This window comes from Macrobrachium nipponense, chromosome 34 (assembly GCF_015104395.2).
Source record: "Macrobrachium nipponense isolate FS-2020 chromosome 34, ASM1510439v2, whole genome shotgun sequence".
Taxonomy (NCBI): domain Eukaryota; kingdom Metazoa; phylum Arthropoda; class Malacostraca; order Decapoda; family Palaemonidae; genus Macrobrachium; species Macrobrachium nipponense.
Window position 1 is genome coordinate 45,906,339 of NC_061095.1, and position 22,825 is coordinate 45,929,163.

Here is a 22,825-nt window from a genome sequence, read left to right on the forward strand (position 1 = left end):
TAACCCCGATTACAAACATCCCTCGTAGGAACAAAAAAAAATGAACTTTTCCCATTACAAATTGTACACGAAGAGAAAAAAAAAAAAAACATATAATCCAGCACTTTCCACATAACATAGTATGTATCGTTACGGAATTTGCTGCCGCAACATATCCCATCGACCGGATTGACCCCTTACATTCATCCCCATGGAATGTCGTGCAAATCTACGAGCTATCAACTCGGAAAGGAAAAATCGGCATCCGGTCTCATCACAGCATTATCAGCATTAATCCACCTGTGAATACCTCATGTGCTCAAATCTTTATTGATACTATATAACCATATTCCACAAAATTATCCCTAGGACATCCACAAAGGTACCCAAAAATTGTCTTTGAAAACATAACTCATTCATGATACTGCCACAAGTATATAAAACTGCATAACCACCTCATTGGGATATAAACAACAGAAAACCACAATTCAACCATTATATACCGCCAAATATAACCAATGGTGAATATAAAAATACAACCTCTTCATAGGGACCCATAAAACCAAAAGAACCACAGATCACCGCCAAAAACTTATACCACAAAAAAAAAAAAATCACCGCCAAAGATTTATAACCAAAAAAAAAAAAAAAAAAAATCAGCCCCAAAAATCCACCACCCAGAAAAGCAGCAAAAAATTCAGCTCCAATAAAACCCATACACACAGGAACCACCACGGGCTTGTCATAATATTTCTCAGCTTAACAGAAATTTGGCATATTTTTCAATGCGATTTTCCATGTGAAATAATTACCTCTGGTTTTTAAGCCAAATCACCTCAGTTTGCACACAATAAGAAAAATAGTAGAAGAAATAAAAATGAAAAAAAAAAAAAATAAACAATTTCACCATCAATTTGCGAAACCAGAAAAAAAATGCAAATGCGTGACATTATATTAGTTACCACAACCAACTCTTTTCAGTTTTGATATATGGGTTAATTTTGACCGACCTGTTTTTTCCTCCAAGAATATAAATCTTTTTCCAGTCTTTTCCTCAACGACTCTAAAAGGACCCTCGAATTTCGGACCCAATTTGTATTTTAGTTCATTTCTTACGTTGATTTTCAGAAATACCTTGTCTCCAACATTGATTTTAGGATCAGATGTTCTGCTATTACTTCTTTCTACCATTTCGCGGGTCGTGGCCTCCAGATTACGGCTGAGACAAGCATGTCTCTCTCTCGCTATAGATATTAATGCTTCGATCGTATCTTCCCCACGATGAGGTATAGTTAACAGATCGAATGTGCCTCGTGCTGGGCAACCGAACAAAGCTTCAAATGGAGACATTTTAATGGAATCACTACCACAGTGTTAATATTATGTCTAACAACATCAATATATCTATCCCAGTTTTTATCATTACCACCTACAATCTTCGTAAGAGCTTTGAGCACTTTCCTGTTTGCTCATTCACACATCCCATTAGCTTCAGGTCTGTATGGAATAATTGTTACTTTCTGTATCCCCATGACTTCCGCCAAACATTCTAAAGTTTTGTTTACAAATTCTTTGCCAATGTCGGTCAATAAAACCTCAGGTGAGCCATATCTGCAAATGATACCATTGAAAAATGCTATAGCTACTTCTTCAGCTGTTTTATGCTTAAGTGGAAAAATTTCTACTATCCTTATAAGTTCATCTATTATTACTAACAAGTACTTATTCGCATATCTAGATTCACAAAAATTTCCTAGGATATCTACATGTATTCTCTGAAAAGGTCTACTTGGTATCGGATATGACCCTAATTTGCAGGGAGTTATGCTTGCAGGTTTGCAAGCATTGCATACTGTAAAGTTTTTCACAAAATTTTCCACATCTTTCCCCATGTTTTTCCAAATATATTTAGCACGCACCTCATTATACGTTTTATCTATCCCCAAGTGTGGACTACCGAACCTGCAATGTACTATATCCAAAACCACTGGAATTAGGACTTTCAGAATTACGATCTGTGTCGTATCTCCTTTAATTTCACTAGTTCTCAATTTATATTTGATTTTCCTTACCCACAGATTACCCTCTAACTCTAAACCCAAAAATGGTAACTGATAACGTTTCCCGACTAATTCCCCTCTAAGAAACGCTTTTGCGTCTGCCAAAATTTCATCTTCATCTAACTTTTGCTATATGAGACTCATAGCCCATTGTATAGAATCGCTATGACTAGCACAACTTGAGATCCTTCCGTGTCATGGAAACTTCTACTAAGGGCGTCTGCTACTACATTTCATTTGCCTTCTAAATATTTGAGCTTTGCATCGAAGTGTCTGATAGTTAGAAACCATCAAGCTCTTTTAAGCGACAAATCGGGCTTATTAAAATTATCCAATAATGGCTTGTGGTCTGTAAGGACTTCTACTTTATTCCCCATCAGTAGCATTTTAAAATGAACCAAACTTGATACTATTGCAAAGGCTTTTTTATCTATGGTAGCCATTGATCTTTCACTGCTGCCCTATGTACTAAACTTCCTGCTATAAAACGCTATGGGATTGAATTTCCCATCAAACTTTTGCATACAGAAAGCACCTATACCCTCCTGACTGGCATCAGTCACTAATGTGAATGGTTTGCTGAAATCTGGAAATTTCAGAACTGGGGGAGTCATTAACGTGTCCTTAAGTTTTTGAAAACTATCACTCTAGGGTTTCCCCCATTGAAATTGAATGTCTTACCGTAATATATCTGTTAGAGGAGCTGCTATGTTAGAAAACCCTTTCAGAAACCTACGAAAGAAACTGGCAATACCTAGGAATGACCTCATTTCTTTCTTTGATCTCGGGGTGCGAAAATTCGCTAATGCTTTGACTTTATCATCGTTTACTCTAACCTCTTCCTTGGATATGACATGGCCTAAATATGTGATTTGCTTTTTCAAGAACAAACACTTAGCTAGCTTAATTTTCAACCCTGCTAATCTAAGCCTCCTAAATACTTCCTTAAGCACTTCCAGGTGTTGCACGATCGTGTCTGTTGTGACTAATATGTCATCCATGTACAGAAAAACATTTTTACCCAATAACCTGTGCAAAACTGTGTTCACCAACCTGGTAAAAGTCATTGGACTGCCCAATAAACCAAACAGCATCTGCGTAAATTCATAGTGTCCCTTGGGCACTGAAAAAGCTGTATATTCCTTACTACTCTCACTAAGAGGGACCTGCAGAAAACCCTGCGCTAAATCAATTGAGCTATAAATATTATGTCCCCAATTTCTACAAAAAGATCTGGTATGCATGCGACTGGATAATGGTCAGGGATTGTTTTTTCATTTAAACATCTAAAATCAATGCATACACAGACAGAACCATCCTCCTTAGGCACTGCTAACAGAGGAAAGTTGTATGGAGACACACTAGGCCTAATGATTCCTTCCTCTTCCGATTTAGTGACCTCTTTCTCTACCTGTTCTCTGATTTTGAAAGGTATGCGGTATGCAAGAATATAAATAGGTTTTGTGCCATTCTCTAAGTTTACCTTTATATTCTAACACATTAGTCAATCCCAGTTTATCACCTTGTAAGGCTACTGTATCCCCAAATTCTGCCAAGAGCTCGCTTACCGCTTCAACATGCTCACTGTAATCCGCATTAGCTAAATGTTCTCTAAATATTCGCTTCCTTGATTGCATTTCTGCCTCTGAAAACTCAGATTTCCCCTCTATAATAGCCACTGAACCACTGTCATTCCTCCACTCTTGGAGATCTACTACATATGTATTCCTTTGGTATTTCCTAACTGTATCATTACAATTGAGTAATTCTATCCATGTAACACCAGTGTTTGATACACTGTTCACTGATACCGTGCTAATAATCCCTCTTAGTTTCTCACTACCCTCAATTACGCACACATCGGCGGGTTTTCTCACTTCCCTCAACTTGACTTTTACCATAGTCTTCGAACCTGGCATTAAAACAACATCCTCTGATAAAACACATTTATATTTGTGTTTAGTAGTACCTCCCCATTCCACGATCCCATAAACATCACCACCCCTGGTTCTCATTACATCCACCCCATTATTAGTATCAGTAATAATATCAATATTAGTATCAGTATCACCACCCATAATGCCATTGTCACATTCACCAAAATTATTACCACCATGGCCACCAATATCTTATTTAACATCACCGCAGTTGTTCCCCGTATCATCAGTGTGGGTTTTGATATTACCACGCTCCATAGCCACAGTATCATCACCATTAGCACTGCCAAATGCACCCCCTTTTTCATCAATTTCCATATCCTCAGTTCCAATTACGTCCTCATAAGGAAGAAAAACACCAGGTATTCCAACCGCATGGACTGAAATCTTGTGTCTCCTACATGCAGGATGACCCAGCAAAAGTCTGTTGCCCAACGCAACCCCTTTTATAACCAAAAATGGTTCTATTAACACTATCACCGAGAGTAAAAGAGTAAACCATATTCAAACACAACCCAGGGTGTTTAATCTATGGGCTTGCACATTACACACCATCTCCGTAGAGGGTTTCAAAGGTAATGGGGGAACATGGATTGATACAAATTATGATCCATCAGGTTGATACTCGCGCCGGTATCAATAAATACCGGGATATCAACATTTTCCACTGTTCCATAAACTGTAGGCCTGGGCTCTGGGGTATCCCCCACGAGACCACAATGGGATGTACAAATCATCCGTACCCTTTTTGTTAATCGGCTTTCCAAAAATTTCGCCAATCCCTTTGCCCTCTGAGTGACCTACCTGGGAAGTTCTCGTATTATGACTCCCAGAACTTTGAGGTGTAGGTCTCGCATCTTTCCGTATCTGGGACGGACAAGATTGCCAATAGTGATCCACACACTTACACATTCCACAATATTTGACTCTACACACTTTCTTTGGGTGCCCTGGTTTATTACAACTGTAGCAACGCAATTGCTGTTGCCTTTGATCGATGAATCTTCTGTTAAATTCTACCTTTGCACACAAATGGGGAGAAGAAAATTCTGTGTCTCTTTGCACCATATTTCTTGAACCAGTCCCATTAAAAAATGTACAATCTACAGTGGGACATTTAGACATATGTTCCTGAATTTGGCCATAAATTAATTCTTTGTCTGATGTAGGTTCAATCTTTTCATCGAAAGTGTCCACTATTGCGTCCGGTATGTCATGTAATAACATCGCAAAATGGATCAGTTTATGGAATTTGTCAAGTGAGACACTACCCCCATTAACCCACTTAGAGGTTTTCAATTTTTGTATCCATTCTCCCGCTGAGTCAAAAAGCTTTGAGCTATGTTCGATAAGGCTAGTTGTGCCTTTCTGGATTTTATATAGCCCTCTTAAATCTCTCACCATATCCCCGTGTTCCTTTGAGCCGTAAGCTGCTCTTAAAAATACTTGCAAATCAGTCCATGACTGGCATTTTGCATATTGAAAGCTCTGGCAATGGAAGGAAAGATCACCCTTATTGAAATCTGACAAGGCTTTCACCTCTGTGAATGCCTCTATATCATCTGTAATCCCTTTGGTGCTTAAATAATTATTCACCCCTTCAATAAAAATTTGCACCGGTTGTGAAAGAACACTGACCACACACGCATTAACATTTGTAATCCGGTGAAGCAGAGTCTGCGTACCACTTGCATCAGCCATTTTGCTCTCTTTACGAAAACCCTTATACCTCATGCTCTTCCCTGACCTCAGTAACATTAATATATTTATGCACACAAAAATCCCAATCTAGAAAAATTAATAATAATCCTTCACCAATAAAAAATAAAAATAAACATGCACTGCACCCAGCAAACCACCATATGAACAGCTGTTAATATGAAATACAAGGAGTGCCGGAAAAAAAAAACAAAAAAAAACAGGGAGAAGACACAAAAAAAAAGTTCGAGAGAAAACTGCTTCACTCAGCATCTGTTCGCACGCCTGCTTCTCTCTCTCTCTTCTCTCTCTCTCACAAGGGCATAACTCATAATACCAATTTCCCTGTATATCTTACCTTAAAACCACTAATGTCCACCAAATCTCGAGGGACATCAAAATAAAACTCACTTTTGAACAAATTAACACCAATAAAAAGGGAAAAAAAAGAAGGCAAGGAAATATAAAATTATACACTCAAGTCTTCACAGAACCGGGACCAGAAATTGTTTACCCATTGCAAATGCTCGTAATCCATTCACGATACCCTGTAAACACTTTAATATGCCAAAATTACACTTCACCTCCACAAAACCCTGAGACACTACTTCACAGAAACTATTGGCTAGAAAGACTGGCTGGCACACACAGACACACACACAGCCACATCCCCGAGTATCTATAATCAGCATTAATGCAAGTTGCCCGCGACATAATTACAAACCTTCTTCCAAAAAATATGCCCAATCTATCTATAGTCTCTTCAGAAGCGTACCTACGGCCTATAAAAACCTTTTAACGGTGCCACCAACTATTAAATGAGTTTTTAGGACCAAAGGACACTAGTTTAAACAAATTAAACAAACAGGCAACTTCACCTACTTCTTTCGTTGCACATCATTCTGACATTAGCTAAAAATGCAAACTGGGCTAATGAATCACCATAGATACAAAAATATACTTTTTATTTCCCAAATTAGCTAACATTAAATGGAACAGAATGAATACATTAAGAGGAATTAAATTAATAGTCTGACTCCCCCCTAAAATCTCACTGTCTGATTAACTACGCCATTTTAATGGTCATTAAAGTCTTACAGAACCCATTCTCTTATATGGTGCCATGAACCCATCTGAAATAAAGAAATATATTTATTGCACCACTCCACGTGTAAAAGTTAATTAAAATGATTGTGTGCACACTACACTTCTCTTTCTCTTTTCACTTCAAAGGGTAACTTTTCCAAAGTCTCGTATTACTCTACCTTGTGATGGGGGTTCTCAAACCTCCTCCAGGTGTGTTCTGCACAATGACACAAGCAATCAAAGAGTGTCCTCTCTTCTTTGCATCACTTATCACCAAGCCCCATCCATCATACGCTACAAACACATACACACAGACATGCCTTGTGGAGGGCCTAGCAACGACAGGCAGCCGCATGATCCAATCATGTGATCTTTGAAGTGTCGCCAACCTCAGGTCGCATAGGTCACCAATCTTGGCTGTTTTTCATTTCAGCATTCTTCGAGGAGCCAAGCGCTTATCACCAAGTGCCTCTCTCTCTAACCGGAAAAAGCCAAGATTTAAAATTCACTACCACACCTTTTTTTAAGATTATACATATATATATATATAATATATATATATATGTATATATATATATATATATAGATATATATATATATATATATTATATATATATATATAGTTACCTTATATGAAGGGGACTGCATACAGCAGCTACTTTTATCAGCCATATAAGAAAAACCCACTCATGAACTCACAAACTGATGCAATGCAAGATTAAGCCAATAATGAGCAGGTTGCCAAGTCAAAGTGGACTTCTTAACAATAATTATTTACAACCACAAGATGGTAGAAACTACCAAAGACAAGGGGGCACTTTCACTAAATTGATTTACTTGGATTTTACACATCAGCAATGACTGAGTGAGAGGGATATAACACGTCACAATTACAAATAGTATGGGCCACGTGTAAGCGGTCCCTTATGCCAACTAGTACTATTAGGAAGGATTCTTCAGGCAAGTGGAAACAAAATCACGGCTAGGGCTAGAATGAGATTATAACACTCTGCTATAATGAAATAAAGGCAAGAAATAGCGGGAAATAATGACATCTTCCTTGCAAGCAGGGGGCTGGAATCGCGTTATGCACTGTCTAGGCATTTACACATTGGGATGGTAGATTCACTGGTAAAGTTCTGGTAAAGTTCAAGGAACACTAGGTGATAAATTGTGTGTGTGTGTGTGTGTGTGTGTGTGTGTGTGAGTGAGAGAGAGAGAGAGAAGAGAGAAGAGGGAGACCGAGAGAGAGAGAGAGAGAGAGAGAGAGAGAGAGAGAGAGATTATAAAATGAGTCAAAGAAAAAGACACTGGCCACCCAATTTCCCTTCCAGGGCATGTAGTACCTTCGTTGCTTCCTAGTTTAGGTGCACACCACCATCTGTCGATATGTAATGATAAAACATCAGTTACATGATAAAGAGAAATGTAATAAATTCCTTAGAATAAACACATAACTCCGAATCTGGTCACAGGTCAATGAGGAAAGAATTGCCCAGAAATATGTTCACAGGAAGCGCGCAAATGCTAGGTAGGCAAAACAACAAACATAAGAACGAAAACCTCCTCCTGGTATGGAAACCTACTTTTTGCTCCCACGTGAACAATGATGACTACAATAACCTAAAAAGAGGTGTTCATTCGTACACATGTATCTTTTGTTAGGTTTGCTAACCTATTGCACAGTAAATCACTCTGTAAGAGATCACTTCTTCTTCGCCCTTCATCTATCTCAGATATCAAAGCTCTTCTCTGAAAGTCTATCTCAAGATGTAGCTGCTAAGAGAATAATGCATATTTTGGCTACTTCCATGTTTCCATGACATCCTCCAAAACATACCAAGACTATGAAAGGGAGTTAAAGACTATATCCTTCCTGCCTGCAGAGAGAGAGAGAGAGAGATGGAGAAGAATGGAGAGAGAGAGGAGAAGAGGACGAGAGAGAGAGAGAGAGAGAGAGAGAGAGAGATTGTTACACATCTCCAGACCAACAGCTGTTTGCATTAGCAAGCCACCAACTGAGGACTGTGTACAGACACTTTAACACACAAGTGTGTCCAGTCCCTTATTACAGATATGACCCAAGTTATCGGTGACATCCCAGGAATTGGCACTATCAGTCCAGTGTTAGAAAGGGTGAGTTTAAAGTTATCCCAGCCCAGGGTGTATGGACAGAGGTTATAACTGGGTTGAGGGTCGACTGGCAGTCTGAGTAGAACTGCACAAAGATCCGGTAACCCCAATTTTATGAGGTTGCAGTTGTTGCTGGGGGCATTGCTTCTGGGTGCAAGCCAAGAGTATAGTTCCTGGGAATTTTGGAAATCCTATAAAATCCTGACACTTGTAATTGAACGAAAGCTGGGACAATGGGAATGCCACAGCATGCCTCAAAAGGCAAGCAATACTCCCCCATATGATGTCAAGAACTCAAAGGTTTCAAAAACTGCCCAATATGAAGATAAAACTTAATTTAAAGTGTATCTTACCTTAGTTAAGCCTATATAAGAAAATAATACTGGCTTCAGTAACAAAAACAAATGGAAATGACGAGGAACAGCCGCCATATTGATTTATCCGTTCTACTCCGATTCTGGTCAACTCGTCTTCTTCCTCCAACAGAGTCATTTTTACTCAATAAGTAAGATGAAATCTTACTTAGACTCACTATTTTTCCCCATTTGATGACCCATGATCTTTTGACATAGACTGGGTCTCCACCCAAGAAATAAGAGACTATGCTGGCATGGCATACAGCCAAGCTAAATTCCAACTACAGAGACAAAACAAGGACCAAGTTCAAGAGAGTATTTCAGATGAAACCTAATTTCCAATGACTGAATTTTTAGGAAAAAATTTGGTCATTTTGTCACAGAGCTAAAAATCTTTTTTGGTAATTGTGGTATTTAACCCCAGAAAAGGAATTAATTGTGGTACTTATCCTTAGAAAACTAAATTGTGGTACTTAACCTCAGAAAACTAGTGGTACTTAACCTAAGAAAAGAACTATATTGTGATAGCTAACCTCAGAAAAGAACTAAATTATGGTTCTTCACTTCAGAAAAGAAGTAAATTGTAGTACTTAACCTCAGAAAAAACCTAAATTGTGGTACTTAACCTTAAAAAAACTAACTTGTGGTACTTAGCCTCAGAAAAGATCTAAATTGTGTTACTTAATCTGAAAAGGACTAAACTGTGGTACTTAATCTCAGAAACTAAATTATGGTACTTAACCCCCAAAAAGAATTATATTATGGTACTTAACCTTAAAAAAGGACTAAATTGTGGTACTTAACCCCAGAAAAGAACTAAACTGTGGTATTATCCTCAGAAAGGAACCAAACTGTGGTACTTAACCTCAGAAAAGAACTATATTGTGGTTGTAAAGACCTTCTTTACCCATTAATCACGATCATGTATCTCATCTAGCAAAGCAGCAAGAACCACAGGTATATAGGTATTTGTATGTAGAATTTCCTGGCCTTTTTGACGAAGTATAATTCATCAATGTATGTCCATTATGTCTTTCACTATTGTTATTTGATTAACTGCCAAGAAACACAAATTCTCCACTACCTGTTCGTGGGTAGCGAGAGACGGGGTCGGGCACTCCGTTTCCGTCCGCACACTGCTATGTATACCTCGTGGCCAGGTAATTAATCAACTAGTACTCAGTTCTGTCTCTTTTCGACCCCAAAACTGGTGACCCGAGGAGTGACAGTAAACAGCAGTTTGGCTTCACCATTATTGGACTCACTACAGCCGCGCTTACATTCAGAAGCCTTTAATGGAACCATATGACAGCAAAATCTAGGCTTCTGAAAGCTCCTTTCTCGGAAAAACACCCACGTCACTAACGGACTAATCACAGTGTACCTCGCCAGGTGTGTTCTAGCGTGTTTGAAGTTTGGCCCGGCCATTTACGATTCAAGTCAATTCACGTCGACTGTATTCAGAAAGTCATTAACCCTCTCGTGATCTGATGATGCGTAGCACGTCAATAATTTTTTTTCCATAAGTGCACAGATGCGTGTCATATGTAAGTTATTTTTGGGAAAGATTCACAAAAGAAAACACGTCAATCATAGAAAACATAGTTGATGCCATAGGGTTGACAAACGTAGAATCTCAAAGAAAATGCAAACCCTATACCTCTGGCTTACTAAGCTACGATACAAAACGTCAACATAAGTAGCTTGGAAAATCTGAAAATTGCACTCTGTAAAAAATTAGCATTTTTTAATCAATTACAGCTCATTAGCAAACACATTTATAGCAAAATTATTGCTTCCACGTGAAAGATCAAACATTTCTACATAATTTAGGTATAAAACACACTCCCCAAACCTAATTATTATATTTTTCATGATTATTTCCAAAAAATATCTACGATTTTTCTTAAAAATTTCATGTTCATCACATCATTCTTATTATTTTTAAGTCTCGCAAAGAAGTTCTGAATGCTTTGGTAAATAATTCAATCATTTGGCGACATAATAACACTAACCAGAAGCGTATATCAGTTTTAGTTCGAACATACCAAATTTTACCATAAACCTTTCCATGCGCATGTTCTTTTTGGCCCGAGGGAAAGTCGTGTACCTTACAATCTTATATTTTTGGCCTGTGCGCAAGAGGGTTAATGGAACCACACAGCATATTGTTTGGACTTCTGATGAACCACGAACACCATTAATTCCCTGGCGTCTTTAAGCCAGAATTGGCCCGTCAACACTTACTAAATTTTGCCGTCTGCCACCCATCTTGAAGACATCCCGGCGGCCATCATCACGCTGTTCGGAACATATACCTTCCCCTACTCCACCTTTAGCCTCAGGAATGCCGGGACCACAATCCAGTGCCTGATGGACAGCATCTTGGGGGGCCTACCTTTCTGTGCCTGCTATGTGGACGACATCCTGATCTGCTCCAGATCCCTGGAAGAGCACCTGGGACATGTCCGGGCCGAGCTGAAATGCCTTCCTTGGATGTAGAGAACTTAGACTTCCTGGGACATGAGGTCTCCCAAATAGGTGTCCATCCCATGGCCTCCAAGACAGATGCAGTGAAAGACTTCCCTACACCGAAAACGATCAAATCCCTGCAGGAGTTCCTTGGCATGGTCAACTACTACTGAGGATTCGTGCTTGATATCGCCCATATCATGTATCCCCTGACCAAGGTGTTGAAAGGGAAGCCAAAGCACTGATGCGGGAAATGCCACAGCAGAGGCCATTCAAGCAGACAAAGACAAAGCCACCACTTTAGCATATCGGGAACCGCCCCAGCCCCCCCCCCCCCCCCCCCCCCACCCCCCCCCCCCCCCCCCCCCCCCCCCCCCCCCCCCCCCCCCCCCCCCCCCACCCCCCCCCCCCCCGAGAGTTACTACCGATGTCAGCAATGTAACCTACGGAGCCGTGCTGGAGCAGATAGTCGATAGGTCCCCCCGCCCACTTGCATTCTTTAGCCGCAAGTTAAAGCTGCCCGAGACCTGCTGCAGTGCATTCAACAGGGAACTGCTGGAAATCTACCAAGCCATGCGACACTTCAAGTACCTCCTATAGATGGCAGCCCATTCACCATCCTGACAGATCACAAGCCTTTGGTACATGCTTCCCCAAAGGCGGGAGACACATGGTCAGCAAGACAGCAGCGGCACTTGGCCGCTATCCCCAAATTCGGGTGCATTATCAGCTATGTCCTTGGAAAGCAGAACCTGGTACCCGACGCCAAGTCAAGTCCACCTGTGCACTGACTACGAGGACCTGAAGGAACAAGCCGCAGACCCTGAAATGCCAGCTTACCGCACGGCACTCACTGCACTGAAGTGGGAAAACATGCCAGTAGGTGAATCCGGATTGGCACTTCTCTGTGACACTAGTACAAGCTGCCCCAGCCCCGATACCCACGTCATGAAGGAAGCAGGTGTTCAACATCATCAACGGCATCTCCCATCCACCAGGATGTATAACAACACGCCTGATGACTGAGAAGTTCGTGTGGCACACGATAACAAAAAGGACGTGCAAAGAGGGCAAAGAGCTGCATACCGTGCCAAACAAGCAAGATCACCTAGCACACAGAATCAGGCATCGGAGACTTCCCTCAACCACAGATGGTTTGGGCACATCCATGTGGACGTCGTAGGCCCTCTGCCACAATGGGAGGGTGCCAGATACCTCTTAACAGTCATAGAACGTTCTACAAGATGGCCAAAAGCAACCCCGATGGCAGAAGCATAGACAAGTGCCTGTGCAGAAGCCCTACTATCAAGTTGGATTAGCCGTTTTGGTGTGCCGGACGACATAACTACAGACAGGGGCTCAACATTCCTGTCAGAACTTTGGGTCTCTCTTCCATGCCTGAGGGGGACAACACTACACAATACGACGGCATACAACCCTGCGGCAAACAGAATGGTGGAAAGGGTCCACCGTTCATTAAAAGCAGCGCTGATGGCACGGTGTACTGTAAAAAATTGGAAGGCGTATCTGCCCTGGGTCCCGCTAAGTCTCCGAACAGCACCAAAAGCAAATGATGAGGAATCTCCTGCAGAAAAAGTCTATGGGAAGGCACTGGGAGTGCCGGAGGAATTCTTCCCTACGGAACCAGAAGACTGAGGAACACCCCTTCCAAGACTAAGGGAAATAGTGAAGGAGTTTGCGCCTTCCCGGAAGCCTTTCATGGACAGGACACATAACTACACCCCAGAAGACCTAAGAACCTGCACACACACATCTTCTTGAGGGACGATGCCCATAGCCCATTCCTGAACAGACCATACTGTTACCAAAAGAATGTCCAAGGCCTATCTCATCAACGTCCACAGGCAGAAAGACAGGGTATCCATCGACAGGTTGAAGCCAGCCTTCCTGATGGGTAATGAAACCCAGGAGACTAGCAGATGTCCAAGAATTCCTCAGCAAAACAAGATCTTGAACGAAACAAGGTCGAGGTCGTCCCCAGGGCCGAACGAGGGATGCCTCCCACCCGACAAGCTTGCCGGATGACTCGACAGTCAAAACTGCCCCACAACCACAAATATTAAGAACTCTGGGACAGCTCTTGATACCAACAAGATATTGTGATTAACGTTGAACAATTCTTCCAATTATTCATTATTATTTATTCATTACTAATTATTAATGATTGACATGGGGGGAGAGGACTTGTAAAGACCTTCTTCAACCATTAATCACTGCCATGTGTCTCATCTAGCAAAGCAGCAAGAACCACAGGTATATAGGTAATTGTATGTAGAATTTCCTGACCTTTTCACCAACATATAATTCATCAATGTATGTCCATTATGTCTTATGCTGTCGTTATTTTATTAACAGCCAAAAAACACAAATTCTTCTCTGCCCATGTGTGGTAGTGAGAGACTGAGTCAGACACTCCGTTTCTGTCCGCACACCGCTATGTATACCTCGTGGCCAGGTAATAAATCAGTTAGTACTCAGTTCTGTCTTTTTACGACCTCACATGGTACTTGCTTCAGATAAGATCTAAATTGTGATACTTCTATAGCCCCAGAAAAGAACTTAATATAAATTGTGGTACTTAACCTCAGAAAACTAAATGGTGATACTTTTACCTTCAGAAAAATCTAAATTATGGTACTTGACTTGACAAAAGGACGAAATTGCAGTACTTAGTTCGAGAGAGAGAGAAAAAAAACTAAATCCTACGGACTGCTCTATGAGCAAGAGCCTGTGCTGGCATAAGCCCAATGTAATCTAAAACAACAAGAACTAAATTGTGGTACTTGATCTGAATTGTGGTGCTTAACCTCAGAAAACTAAATTGTGGTTTGTAACCTCAGAAACGAAATAAATAGTCGAACTTAATCTCAGAAAAGAACAAAATTGTGGAACTTAATCTCGGAAAAGAACTATATAGTGGTACTTAACCTCAGAAAAGAAAAAGATCGTGGTACTTAATCTCAGAAAAGAACTATATTGTGTTCCTCAACCCAAGAAAAAGACAAAATTGTGGTACTTATCCTCAGAAAAGGGCAAAATTGAGGTACTTGATTTCAGAAAAAACTATATTGTGGTACTTAACACCAGAACACTAAATTGTGGTACTTGCTTCAGAAAAGATCTAAATTGTGGTACCCATATAAAGTCAGAAAAGAACTAAATTGTGGTACTTGACCTCAAAAAGGAACTAAATTGTGGTACTTGACCTAAAAAGGGAACTAAATTGTGGCACTTAACCTCAAAAAGGAACTAAATTGTGGTACTTAACCTCAGAAAGGAATCTAAATTGTGGTACTTGACCTCAAAAATGAACTAAATTGTGGTACTTAACCTCAAAAAGGAACTAAATTGTGGTACTTAACCTCAGAAAGGAACTAAATTGTGGTACTTAACCTCAAAAAGGATCTAAATTGTGTTACTTAACCTCAAAAAGGAACTAAATTGTGGTACTTAACCTCAAAAAGGATCTAAATTGTGGTACTTAACCTCAGAATGGAAATAAATTCTGGTACTTAACCTCAAAAAGGAACTAAATTGTGGTACTTAACCTAAAAAAGGAACTAAATTGTGGTACTTAACCTCAAAATGGAATAAATTGTGGTACTTAACCTCAGAAAGGATCTAAATTGTGGTACTTAACCTCAAAAAGGAACTAAATTGTGGTACTTAACCTCAGAAAGGAACTAAATTGTGGTACTTAACCTCAGAAAGGATCTAAATTGTGGTACTTAACCTCAAAAAGGAACTAAATTGTGGTACTTAACCTCAGAAAGGATCTAAATTGTGGTACTTAACCTCAAAAAGGAACTAAATTGTGGTACTTAACCTAAAAAAGGAACTAAATTGTGGTACTTAACCTCAAAATGGAATAAATTGTGGTACTTAACCTCAAAAAGGATCTAAATTGTGGTACTTAACCTCAAACAGGAACTAAATTGTGGTACTTAACCTCAAAAACGAACTAAATTGTGGTACTTAACCTAAAAAATGAAGTAAATTGTGGTACCTGACCTCAGAAAGGATCTAAATTGTGGTATTTAACCATAAAAATGAACCAAATTGTGGTACTTAACCTCAAAAAGGATATAAATTGTGGTACTTTAAAAACCTCAAAAAAGGAACTAAATTGTGGTACTTTAACCTAAAAAGGAACTAAAATTGTGTACTTAACCTCAGAAGAGGAACTAAATTGCCGGTACTTAACCTAAAAAGGAAACTAAATTGTGGTACTTGAACCTCAAAAGGACTAAATTGTGTACCTTAACCTCATAAAGGAACTATATTGTGGTACCTTAACCTCAAAAAGGGACTAAATTCTGGTACTTTGGTAACTTCAGAAAGGTACTAATTGTGGTACTTAACCTCACAAAGGATCTAAATTGTGGTACTTAACCTCAAAAGGACTAAATTGTGTATTTTAACCCTAAAAAAGAACTAAATTGTGGTAGCTATTTAAACCTCAAAAAGGATCTAAATTGTGGTACTATCCAACCTCAAAAAGGAACTAAAATTGTGGTACTTTAACCTCAAAAGGAACTAATTGTGGTACTTTCTCAAAAATGAACTAACTTGTGGTACTCAAGAAGAAAAAAAAAAAAAAGAAACCTCAGAAATGAACTAAATTCTGTACTTAACCTCAAAAAGGAACTAAAATTGTGTACTTAACCTCAGACAGGACTAAATTGTGGTACTTAAACCTCAAAAGGATCTAAATTGTGGGTACTTAACAACCTCAAAAAGGAAGTCAAATTGTGGTACTTAACCTCAAAAAGGATCTAAATTGTGGTAACTTAACCTCAAATAGGAGACTAAATTGGTGGTACTACTTAACCTAAAATGATCTACCTTGTTGGTACTTTTAACCTCAGAAAGGAACTAAAATTCTGGTGACGTAACCCTCAAACAGGAACTAATTGGTGGTACTTAACCTCTAAAAAGGAAACTAATTGTGGTATACGTTAACCTCAAAAAGTAATAATTGTGGTACTACCTCAGAAAGGATCTAAATTGGTGGTACATACCTCAAAAAGGACTAAATTGTGGTAATTAAACCTCAAAAAAGGAACTAAATTGTGATACTTAACCTCAGAAAGGAACTAATTGTGGTACTTAACCTCAAAAGGATCTAAATTGTGGTACTTAAACCTCAAAAGGAACTAAAATTGTGGTACTTAAAAAGCCAAAAAGAAAGACTAAATTGTGGTTTACTTAACTTATAAAGGAACTAAGAATTGTGGTACTTTAACCTCAAAAAAAGGAAAACTAAAATTGTGGTACGTAACCTCAGAAAGGAACTAACTTGTGGTACCTTAACCTCAAAAAAGGATCTAAATTCTGTTACTTAACCTCAAAAGGAACTAAATTGTGGTATGACTTCCCCTCAAAAGGAACTAAATTGTGGTACTTAACCTCAGAAAGGAAATAAATTCTGGTACTTAAACCTCAAAAAGGAAACTAAATTGTGGTACTTAAACTCAGAAAGGAAGGGAAGCTAAATTCGGGTAAAAAACTTAACCTCAAAAAGGAACTAAATTGTCTGGTACTTAACCTAAAAAAAAGGAACTAAATTGTGGTACTTAACCTCAAAAAGGAATAGAAAATTTTGTGGTACTTAACCTCAGAAAGGAATCTAATTGTGGTACTTAACCTCAAAAAGGGAACTAAATGTGGTATTGAACTTTAAAAAGGCCTCAGAAAGGAACTAAAATTGTGGATACTTAATCTCAGAAAGAACTAAATTGTGGTACTTAACCTCAAAAGGATCTAAATTGTGGTACTTAACCTCAAAAAACAGGAACCTGAATGTGGTACTTAACCTCAAAAACGAACTATTAAAATTGTGGTACTGACCTCAAAAAGACTAAATTGTGGTACTTAACCTCAGGATCTTAAATTGTTGGTAATTAACCTTAAAAAGGACTAAATTGTGGTAACTTAAACCTCAGAAAAGGAACTAAAAATTTGTACTTAAACCTCCAAAAAATGGATTCTAAATTGTTTGGTAGCTTAACCTCAAAAAGGAAAGGGAACTAAAATTGCGGTAAAACTTACCCTTAACCTCAAAAAAAGGATCTAAATCTGGTGGTAACTTAAAACCTCAAAAAGGAACTAAATTGTGGTTACTTCTTTAACCTCAAAAGGAACTAAATTTGTGGTTAACTAACCTCAAAAAAGGACTTAAATTCTGGTACTTAACTCAAAAGGAATCCTAAATTGGTGGTCTTAATACCTTCAAAGAAGAACTTATATAAATGTGGTACTTTGAACCTTCAAAACGAAGGAATCCTAAAATTGGGGTAAACTTTACTCAAAAAGGACTATTGGTGGTCTTTAACCTTTCAAAGGATCCTAAATTGTGGTACTTAAAATAAAAAGGGAACTAAATTGTGGTAACTTAAACCTTCAAAAGGAATCTAAATTGGTGGTCTTAACCTTTCAAAAGGAACCTAAAATTGGGTGGTACTTAAAAACCTTCAAAAAGGAACTAAATTTGTGGTGACTTAAAACCTTCAGAACGGAACTAAATATAAATTGGTGGTCCTTGGAACCTCAGAAAGGACTAAAATTGTGGTACTTAAACCCAAAACGAACTAAAAAATTGTGGTAACTTGAACCCTTAAAAAGGAACTAAAATTGGTGTCTTAACCTTCAAATAAAGGATCCTAAATTGTGTAACTTAACAATAAAAAAATGAAACTAATTGGTGGTAACTTAAACTTCAGAAAGGATACTAAATTGGTGGTAATTAACCTTCAAAAAGGATCTAAATTGTGGTACTTAAACCTCAAAAAGGAATAAATTGTGGTACTTTAAACCTCAAAAGGAACTAAATTGGTGGCTACTTTAACCTTCAAAAGGAACGGAACTAAACTTACATAAATTGTGGTACTTAACTCAAACAGGAACTGAATTGTGGTACTTAACCTCAAAAACGAACCTAAATTGTGGGTAACTTGACCTCAAAAAGGAACTAATTGTGTACTTAACCTCATAAGGATTAAATTGTGGTACTTAAACCATAAAATGAACAAATGTGGTACTTAACTCAGAAAGGAACTAAATTGTGGTACTTAAACCTCAAAAAGGAATCTAAATTTGGTACTTTTACCCTCAAAAGAACTAAATGGTGTAACTTAACCTCAAAAAGGAACTAAATTGTGGGTACTGTAAGCTTAAAAAGGAACTAATTGTGGTACTTTAAACCTTAAAAAGGAACTAAATTGTGGTACTTTAACCCTCCCAAAAAGGAACGAAAATAAATTGTGGTACATTAACCTCAAAAAAGGATCTAACTTGTGGTTACTTAACCTCAAAAAGGAACTAAAATTGGGTGGTACTTAACCTCAGAAAGGCAAACTAAATTGTTGGTACTTGGACCTAAAAAATGAAATAAATTGGGTGGTTACTTAAACCTCAGAAAGGAAATCTAAATTCGGGGTGCGTACTTGGAACCTCCAAAAAAGGAACTAAATTTGGTGGTACGTTAACCTCAAAAAGAACTAAACTTGTGGATACGTAACTTCAGAAAGGAAATAAATTGTGGTACTTACTAAAAAGGATTAAATTGTGGTACTTAACCTCAAAAAGTAACTTTAAATGGTGGTACTTAACCTCAAAAAGGATTCTCAGGTACTTAACCACAAAAAGGAACTAAATTGTGATACTTAACCTCAAAAAAAGGATCCTAAATTGTGGTACTTAAACCCTTGAAAAAAGGAACTAAATGTGTACTTAACCTCAAGAAAGGAAATAAATGTGGTTACTTAACCTCAAAAAGGAACTAAAATTGGTACTTAACTCCCAAAAAAGGAATAAATTGTGGTACTTAACCTCAGAAAAGGATCTAAATTGTGGTACATAAACCTCAAAAAACCGAACTAAAATTGTGGTAATTAAATCAGAGGGAACTAAATTGTGGTACTTAACCTCAAAAAAGTATATAAATTGGTTTACTTTAACCTTCCAAAAAGGAATAAATTGTGGTTACTTAACCTCAAAAAGGAACTTAAATTGTTTGGTACCTTAACCTCAGAAAGGAACTAAATTGGGGTACTTAACCTCAAAAGGAACTAAATTGTTTGTATTTAACCTCAAAAAAGGAAACAAATTGTGGACTTAACCTCAAAAAGGAAACTAAAATTGTGGTACTTGACCTCAAAAAAACGAACTAAATGTGGTTACTTAAACTCAGAAAGCGGAACTAAATTGTGGTATTAACTAAAAAAGGAACTAAATTGTGGACTTAACCTCAAAAAAAGGAACGGAATTTTGTTGGTACCTAAAACCTCAAAAAAAGGAAAACTAAATTGTGGTACTTAAAATCAGAAAGGAACTTAAATTGTGGACTTAAACCCAAACATGGATCTAAATTGTGGTCTTAACCTCAAAAAGGAACTAAATTGTGGCAATTAACCTCAAAAAGGAACTAAAGTGATATTAACTTCCCAGAAAGGAACTAAAAAATTTGTGGTAACTTAAACCTCAAAAAAAGGAAACTAAATTGTGGTACTTAACCTCAGAAAGGAACTAATGTTGTGGTACTTAACCTCAGAAAAGGAACCTTAAATTGTGGTACTTAACCCAACCAAAGGATCTAAAATTGTGGTATAACCTCAAAAAGGAATAAATTGTGGTTACTTAAACCTCAAAAATTGAAAACAAATTGTGGTATTTAACCTCAGGAAAAGGAAACTAAATGGGTGGCTTGACCTCAAAAAAGGAACTAAAATTGTGGGACTTAAAACTTCAGAAAGGAATAAAATTGTGGGTACTTAACCTCAAAAAAAGGATCTAAATTGTGGTTACTTTACTTCAAAAAAGGATCAAATTGGCACTTAACCTCAGAAAGAACTAAAATTGTGGTACTTAAATTCAAAAAGGATCTAAATTGTGGGTACTTAAAACCTAGAAAAGGAATAAAATTGGGTGTTAACCTTCCTCAATAAAAGATCTAAAGTTGTGGTTATTAAACCTCGGAAAGGAACTAAATTGGTGGTACTTGACCTAGAAAGGAACTAAATTGTGGTACTTAACCTTCAAAAAAGGATTAAATTATGGTACTTAACCTCAGAAAGGAAACTAAATTGTGGTACTTAACCTCAAAAAGGATCCAAATTATGGTACTTAACCTCAGAAAGGAACTAAATTGTGGTACTTAACCTCAAAAAGGAAAAAAAAAAAAAACTAAATTGTGGTACTTAACCTCAAAAAAGGATCTAAATTGTGGTATTAAACCTCAAAACAGGAAATGAATTGGGGTACTTAAATTCAGGACACTAATTATTAAATTGGGACTTGACCTCAGAAAGGAACTAAATTGTGGTTACTTAACCTCAAAAAGGAAACTAAATTCGGTACCTAACCTCAAAAAAGGAAACTAAAATTGTTGGGTACTTAACCTCAAAAAGGTCTAAATTTGTGGTAACTTAACCTCAGAAAGAATAAAATTGGAGTACTTAACCCCAAAAAAAAAGGATCTAAATTGTGGTACTCAACCTGAAAGAAAGGAACAAATTCGGGTTAATTAAACCTCAAAAAGGAAAACTAAATTGTGGTACTTGGACCTCAGAAAGGAAACTAAAATTGTGGGTATTAACCTCAAAAAAGGAAATAAATTTGTGGTATTAACCTCAAAAGGAAAACTAAAGTTGGTACTTGACCTCAGAAAAGGAATAAAATTGTGATACTTAACCCCAGAAAGGAAAAAACTAAATTCTGGTACTTAATCTCAAAAAGGAATAAATTGTGGTATTAAAACCTCAAGAAAAGGAATAAACTGTGGATTAACCTCAAAAAGTAACTAAATTGTGGTTACTTAATTCCTCAAAAAGGATCTAAATTCTGTAATTAACCTCGAAAAGGAAACTAAATTGGTGGTTAACTTAACCTCAGAAAGGAAACTAATATAAATTGGTGGTTACTGACCTAGAAAGGAAATAAATTGTGACTTGACCTCAAAAAGGAATAAATTCTGGAATTAACCTAGAAAGGAAACTAAATTAATTGGGTATTTAAAACCTCAGAAAGGAACTAAATTGTGGTACTTAACCTCAAAAAGGATCTAAATTGTTGGGATTAACCTCAAAAAAAGGAACTAAATGTTGTACTAACCTCAAAAAGGGAAACTAAAAGTGGTACTTAACCTCAAAAAGGAACTAAATTGGGTACTTAACCTTAAAAAGGAACTACTTGTGGTACTTAACCTCAAGAAAAGGAACTAAAATGGTGGAAACTTAACTCAAAAAGGTCTAAAATGTGTATTAACCTCAAAAGGAACTAAATTTGGCTACTTAACTTAAGAAAGGAATAAATTGTGGTACGGTGACCTTTAGATGAAATTAATGTGGTAAACTTAACCTTCCGAGAGGAAACTAAATTGTAGGACTTGACGCCTCAAAAAGGAACTAAATTTTGTGGTACTAACCTTCCAAAAAGCAAACTAATTGTGGTACGGTAAACTTCCAGAAAGGAACTATTGTGGTATTCCCAAAAACCTCAAAAGGATCTAAATTGTGGTGACTAAAGCTTCAGTAACTAAATTGTGGTACTTAAAAACCCTCAAAGGTCTAATTCTGGTAAATTTGTAACCACCAAAAAAGGAACAATTGTGGATTAACTTAACTCAAAAAGAAGCTAAATTGTACTTAAACCTGGGAAAAAGGAACTAAATTGTGGGAACTTAAAACTTCAGAAAGGAACTAAAATTGTGGTTACTTAACCTCAAAAAAGGAACTAAATTGTGGTGACTAAAAACCTCAAAAGATAAAATTATTGTGGAAACTTTAAACCTTCCCAAAAAGGAAATCTTAAATTGGTGGTTACTTAACCCAAAAAGAAACTAAATTGTGGTACTTAACCTCAAAAAGGAATCTAAATTTGGTAAACTTACCAAACCAAAAAGGAACTAAATTTGTGGATTAAACCTTAACCTCAAAAGCGATTCCTAAAAATTGGTGGCTAAACTTACCTTCAAAAGGGAAACTAAATTGTGGAATAAAAACTTAAACCTTCCAAAAAGGAAAGGAAACTTAAATTGGTGGTACTTAACCTCAAAAAGGAAACTAAATTGTGGCGGCTTACAACC